This window comes from Phycodurus eques, chromosome 4, assembly GCF_024500275.1.
Source record: "Phycodurus eques isolate BA_2022a chromosome 4, UOR_Pequ_1.1, whole genome shotgun sequence".
Taxonomy (NCBI): domain Eukaryota; kingdom Metazoa; phylum Chordata; class Actinopteri; order Syngnathiformes; family Syngnathidae; genus Phycodurus; species Phycodurus eques.
In genome coordinates, this window is record NC_084528.1 from 3,868,822 (window position 1) to 3,875,838 (window position 7,017).

Here is a 7,017-nt window from a genome sequence, read left to right on the forward strand (position 1 = left end):
TAGTGGATTTGAAATAAAACATTTAAAAATATCCTCTTATGTTCGATATAAAGAATGGTGATCAGCTGAAACCTGGCCAATTTTTATCAGAATGATGGGAAGTACTGTATGGAGAAGTAACGGAACAACTTGTGTCAAACATTGGCATGGGCATGCATGATCACTAATGGAAGGGGCTCATTGAGACAATTCTGAGATTTTACAATTATAACTGTGCTCACATTCAGCCAAATGCTACTGATGTGATGGTGCGGAAGCAACTCAGACCTTTTGGAAGGCAAATGGAAAATTCTTCCAGGTCAAGTCACTGGCCTGATCTCAACACAATACTAGATCATTTTCACTTTGTGAAGGCAGCAAGACCCACAAAAAAAAAAGCAACAAGTGAGGAGGTGTTTGCACTGATGCATAACTAGTAAGCATCTCCAAGGAGGGATACGAATTTGATGTCCATGGACTCCTGAATTCTGGAAGTTTGACAGCAACGGATTTTCATCAAAATATTTAAAGTTATTATTTAGGTATTTCTAATAAGGACACTGTGTCAAAATACTTAAGAGTCCTAGGGAATTTACATTTTACATAAAACAGCTGTAATTCCCAAATGAAGATTATAGTTTTGTGAAATCTGTTCAAATGTGGTTTCAGTTCAAATCCATTGTGGTATATGACGACAAACTCAAAAAGACTCATTGTCCAAATATTTCTGGATCAAACTAATTTTTAAGCATGTGAAATCTGAGAACGTAGAGCCTGCCTTACAAATACAGCCTGTTTGCTGGTTTAAGACAAAATATAAAGACGCTGACATTCATTCTTGAAGCGTAACAAGTGTAACCCAAATGCAGTACACCAAGACCACAGGAATAGTTGGTAATGACTTTTTCAAAGTTTTGATAAAGAGACTCCCTAAGTTTGTGAAGGTTCCGTGGGCTAGGACAGGTAAGAGGTTGAACTCATTGGACAGAAGGTTGACCACCAGAAGACAGATGAGGCAGAAGGGTCACAGGCACACAGGGTCACCGACAGGAGGAGATCAATCCAAGGAGGAGCGCTGGAGAGTGTCACGATCTGATGTTAACGGACCCAGAAGCAAGCCGAGGCTGAAAGGGTTGTGGTGAAAGGTTTATTGAAGCGGATATTAAGGTGGATCCCTGGGGGCGTAAAGCAGGTCGCCGAGACAGGGAAGGTGCGGCAGGCGGTGGTGTGAACAGGTGGATGGCATGGCGGCGTGGCGGAGGAGGTCAGCACGGCGGGGAACACGGAGGGAGCACTGAGGGGAAGGAAGAAGATGGAGGTCAGAGGGGTATCTAAGACTGCCGTATCTTACGTGCAAGTTTCATAGCCGCTGCACCGCAAGAGAAACGCTAATACTCTGGCGAGGATTGCCGGGATCTGACAGGCATTAATGCAGGTGGTAATGTAGGCTGATTGGTGACAGGTGCGCGGCCGAGGAGGTGCTGATTATTGCGAAGAGAGAGGGGAAGGGAGAGAGAGACAGAGAGAGAGAGGGCGAGAGGGACGCAAAGCGTTCCCGAGCTCCAACAGAAGTACTGCAGGGCTCCTGACAGTACCCCCCTCTCAACGGACACCTCCTGGCGTTCTTTCCCGCTTCCCTGGGTGAGACGACTAAAAGTCCGAAAGAAGGGAGTCGTCAAGGATAAGCTTTCGAGAAATCCATGAGCGCTCCTTCGGACCAAACCCTTCCCAGTCTACCAGGTACTGCTAACCCCTCCCCCTGGGCCTCACATCAAGGATGAGCGAAACCGTGAAGGCCGGATGGTTGTTGATAATGTGAGGGGGCACGGCCGGCGGGCTCGGAGCGCAAGTGGAGACAGGCTTGAGTAGCGACACATGGAAAGTTGGATGAATCTTCAGAGATTGCGGAAGTTTAAGTGGAACTGACGTGGGATTGATGATTTTAGTGATCTGTAAAGGACCAATAAAGCACAGAGTGAGTTTCCATGATTCAGTCTGGAGTGGGAGGTCGCGGGAGGAAAGCCAAACGGTCTGACCCACCTTGTACTCAGGTGTAGGGCAACGACGAAGGTCTGCGAGCCGTTTATTCTTCTCTGCGGACCGGACCAAGGACACCCGGACATCCTTCCACACAGACTGGACCCTTTTCAGGTGATCCCTTACCGCGGGAACTACCACCGCATTCTCCTGTTACTTCAATAACGGAGGTTGGAAACCATAGCAGGCCATGAATGGAGACATACCGTGGCAGAGCTGGTGAGGGAGTTGTGGGCGTACTCAATCCAAGGGAGGAATGAGGAAGGAAGGAAAGGCTGAAATTAAATTGGGTTAAAAAAAGGCCCCAGCGAGCTTGTCAGGGGGTTAAGGCGTTTGGGGGAACGGAGGTTCTTGTGATCAGTCCAGATGACAAACGGTACTTCAGTCCCCTTCAACCAGTGCCTCCATTCCGCCAATGCCCAGATGATGGCTAGCAGCTCTCGGTTGCCAACGTCGTAGTTCCGTTCCGCAGGGGATAGACGACGGAAAAAGAAGGCACAGGGGTGAAGTTTCTGGGAAGAGGGGTCCTGCTGCGAGAGAACGGCCCCCGCCCCAGTGTCTGAGGCGTCCACCTCTACCACGAACTGGAGGGAGGGTTCTGGGTGACGTAGGATGGGAGCACTGGTGAAAAGGGTTTTCAGCTGGTAGAAGGCTTGGCATGCGGCTGGGGTTCATTGGAACGGAGAGCTGGTGGAGGTAAGACTGGTGAGAGGAATTGCGAATCTACTATAATTGCGGATGAAGCCGCGGTAGAAATTGGTGAATCCGAGGAAACGTTGTAGTTCTTTGCGGGTGGTGGGATTGGGCCAGTTAACAACTGCTAGGATTTTAGTAGGGTCTGGTTGCAATTGTCCTTTGGCAATGATGTAGCCTAGGAAGTGTACGGAGGAGAGATGGAATTCACATTTTTCAGGTTTGACATACAGGCGGTTTTCAAGGAGGCCCTGGAGGACTTAGTGTACATGACTGCGGTGTTCTTCGGGGGAGTGGGAGAAAATGATGATGTCGTCCAAGTGAACAAAACAAACCGGTTTAACATATCGCAGAGGACATCATTGATGAAGGATTGGGAAAACTGCGGGGGCGTTGGTTAATCTGAACGGCATGACCAAGTATTCGAAGTGTCCGAAAAGGGTATTAAAAGCAGTTTTCCATTCATCCCCCTCTTGGATACGGATGAGGTAGTAAGCATTTCGTATGTCCAATTTGGTGAATATCTGGGCATCACAGAAGGGTTCAAAAGAGGGGTCGATGAAGGGTAGTGGTGATTTATTCTTCACGGTGATGTCATTGAGTCCATGGTAGTCTATCCAGGGGCGGAGAGTGGTATCTTTCTTCTCAAAGAAGAAGTACTGGAAACAAGGAAGGGCGAATGAGTTCAGAAGCCAGAGAGTCACGGATATAGTCCTCCATTGCCTTTTTTTTTCAAGACAGGAACGGTTGAAGAGGCGGCTGGAGGGAAGAGGGGCCCCCGGTAGAATATTAATAGCGCAGTCGTAAGGGCGGTGGGGGAGGGAGAGAAATGGCCAGGTCTTTGATGAAAACAGGGGAGAGATCATGATATTCCTCAGGTACCCAGGAGAGGTCAACAGGTGTGGCAGATGGTGGTGGTTTACAGGAGGGCAGTATGGCAGAGAGCAGGCAGTGTGAATGGCAGTGAGGGCTCCATCCAGTGATCGACAAGTGCGTCCAGTCTATGGCGGGGTTATGTTTTTTGAGCCAGGGAATTCCAAGGACTAGTGTGGTTTCAGTGGAAGGGATGACAAAAAGAGGGATGTCCTCACACTGATTTCCGGAAATAAGGAGGGTGAATGGAACTGTTTGGTGGGTGAGAAGAGATATGACTCACCCATGTAATTTTCTAGGGAGACGCAAGTGGTTGGAGAGGGAGTTGGAGTTAAAGTACAAGTCCTTCATGAATGAAATTGTTGTCTGCACCAGAATCAATGAGGGCAACTATGGGTGTATTGTGAGCGGGACCAAGAATGCAAGCGGGAACAGTCATACGGGAAGAAGAGCTTGAGGAAGGAAGGAAGTGATTTGGCTCACCACGACTCGAGAGCGCCGTGGTGTGCCAAATCACCTGGTCTTTTGGGCGTAAGGGGCATGTAGCAGTGAAGTGACCAGATTTACTGCAATAAATACACAGTCGCTGGGTGACGCGACCCTGACGTTACTGAGTGTCTAGTCATGTGTTACCTAGTTGCATGGGCTCATCTAATGCAGTGGGGGGTGACGAAGGGGCAGTCGGAGGTGCAGAAGACAGGTGAGGTGCTGACGGTACAGTGCCCATGGTGGAAGTAATCTTGCGCGCTCTAACCCCCCTCTCTCGCGCTCTCTCCCTTAGCCGGTTGTCAAGATGGATGGAAAGTGAAATAAGATCCTTGAGAGAGGAGGTCTCATCTCGAGCAGCAAGCTTGTCCTACAGCTGCTCAGACAGACCACTCAAAAAAATTCCCCTAAGCGCGGCGTCCTCCCGCCCCCATTCACCCGCAAGTATCCTGAATTAGACCTAATAAGAAGCTATGGAACTGGCGCCCTGAGTGAGCGTAAAGAGCGGGCGAGTGGCTTCCCGTCCCTGAACGGGTTGATCAAAAACCTTCTTGAGTTCGGTGAAAAAGGAATCAAATGACAAGAGTACCGGGGAGAAGTACCATAACGCGGTTGCCCATTTAGCTGCTTTGCCGCGGAGAAGGTTAGTGACAAACGTGACCTTGGATTGTTCAGTGGGATAACATAACGGTTGTATGTTGAAAAATAGGGAGCAATTTAGGAGGAATTGGCTGCAAGCACCTAAGTCCCCAGAGTAGAGCTCGGGCAGAGGGACGTGAGGTTTTTTGTACGGAGGGTGGGGTGGCTTGGAAGGATTACTTACGGGAGGATGGTCGGATTGAATTTTCGTGGTAAGGAGGGAGACGTGTTGTGTGAGGGAATGTAAGGATGCCATGATCTCGGGCGCCTTGGAGGGTGAGTGCATGTTGTAACGCCTACGGGGTTCCTGGGTCCATGCTGGCCAGAGTATTCTGTCACGATTTGATGTTGACGGGACAAAGAAGCAAGCGGAGACTGAAAGGGTTGTGGTGAAAAGTTTATTGAAGCGGATATTAAGGTGGGCCGGCACGGTGGTCGACTGGTTAGCACATCCGCCTAACAGTTCTGGGGACCGGGGTTCAAATCCCGGCCCCGCCTGTGTGGAGTTTGCATGTTCTCCCAGTGCCTGCGTGGGTTTTTTCAGGGCACTCCGATTTCCTCCCACATCCCAAAAACATGCGTGATAGGTTGATTTGAGACTCTAAATTGCCCGTAGGTGTGATTGTGAGTGCGAATGGTTATTTGTTTATTGTTCCCTGCGATTGGCTGGAGACCGGTTCAGGGTGTACCCCACATTCCGCCTGAAGATAGCTGGGATAGGCTCCAGCACCCCCGCGACCCTAGTGAGGATAAGCGGTCAGGGAAATGGATGGATATTAAGGTGAATCCTTGGGGGCGTATTGGCTGGTCGTCGAGATGGGGACCATGCGGCAGGCGGTGGCGTGAGCAGGTGGATGGCTTGGCGGCGTGGCGGAGGAGGTCAGCACGTCGGGGAACACGGAGGGAGCACTGAGGAGAAGGAAGAAGGTCAGAAGGATATCTAAGGCTGGCGTAGCTTACGTGCAAGTTTGAGAGCTGTTGTACCGCAGGAGAAACGTTATTACTCTGGCGAGGATTTCCGGGATCTGGTAGGCTTTAATGCAGGTGGTAATGAAGGCTGATTGGTGACAGGTGCCCACCCGAGGAGGTGCTGATTACTGCGACGAGAGAGGGGAAGGGAGAGAGAGCGCCACCCGAGCTCCAACAGAAGTACTGCAGGGCACAGCTCATGACAGAGAGTCTTGCATGAGCATGTGAACAATCGTCAATGAGAGAGTGAGCAGGAGAAGCTTAAATTGTAAATATTTTTTGCTGCTCACAAAACTCTGCTACTCACTTCGGCCTAAATCATAATAATGCGCAAATGAGCTGATTTGCCAACCGACATTAACTACTAAAGAAGACAGGAAACAAACACCAAAGAAGAATGTGAGCCACTGAATGTGACAACAGAGGGTGGGGGCGAATGACCAACACTAATGTGTGAAAAGAGGCAGGTGATAGGGTTACCACACGAATGTACAGGTTTCACATTACAAGAAACAATGGCAAAAAGCAATATCAGATACTGTAATACCGTGACTCTCGCTTGTTTTGTGGCGAAAAAGGGCATGAAATTCTGTTCTTCGGGATGAGTGGCTGTGCTAGTACACCTGGCTGAGGTATTTCAGGAAAACAAATTCAATGAACTGCAAATACTGCTGTCAATACCCACAACAAGCGGGGGACATGAAATTTGCTGGTAACACTGGCACTGTTGGGTTAAACATTAACTTTACATTTTTAGCAGGGGTGCATGTTACGCTCTGCATAGTACAATACACCCTTAAGGATTGCGGGTTTTTGGTTTTGTACTTGGGCTACATACTCCGGGCAAGTTAAATGAAACAAAATGTGGCTGTTATGCGGTTATTGGCCTCCACCAAATGATCAATTTTCTGTACCTCAGTAATATGTTTGTGTTTGTCTCTTCCACTAACAAAGATAAACATAACATAGATAAAATACATGTAAGAGCTCTCACCACAGAAGGAGGAAAATAAACAAGAGAATGTTGCGCTGATGTGTGAGCGGGACCAAGAATGAGTAGTGTAGGAGAGTCAATTAAGGGTGGAAAAAGTATCGTTTTTCAAGTGTCTGCTGAGTGCTGACTCCCGTTTAACATGAGTTTGGCTGTGAGTGGTTAATTTTGAAACGCCAACCTCCCCAGTTATTAGAGCGTGTGCACATTTGTACAACCCCATTATCTCAGTTGTTATAGGTCACATCAATGGTGGCAAAAGGTTTGAAGTAATCTTGGTCTCATTTTTAATCACAAAAACCTATGGCATTTGAACAAGGGTGTGTGGATTTACCACAATCTGCTCAACA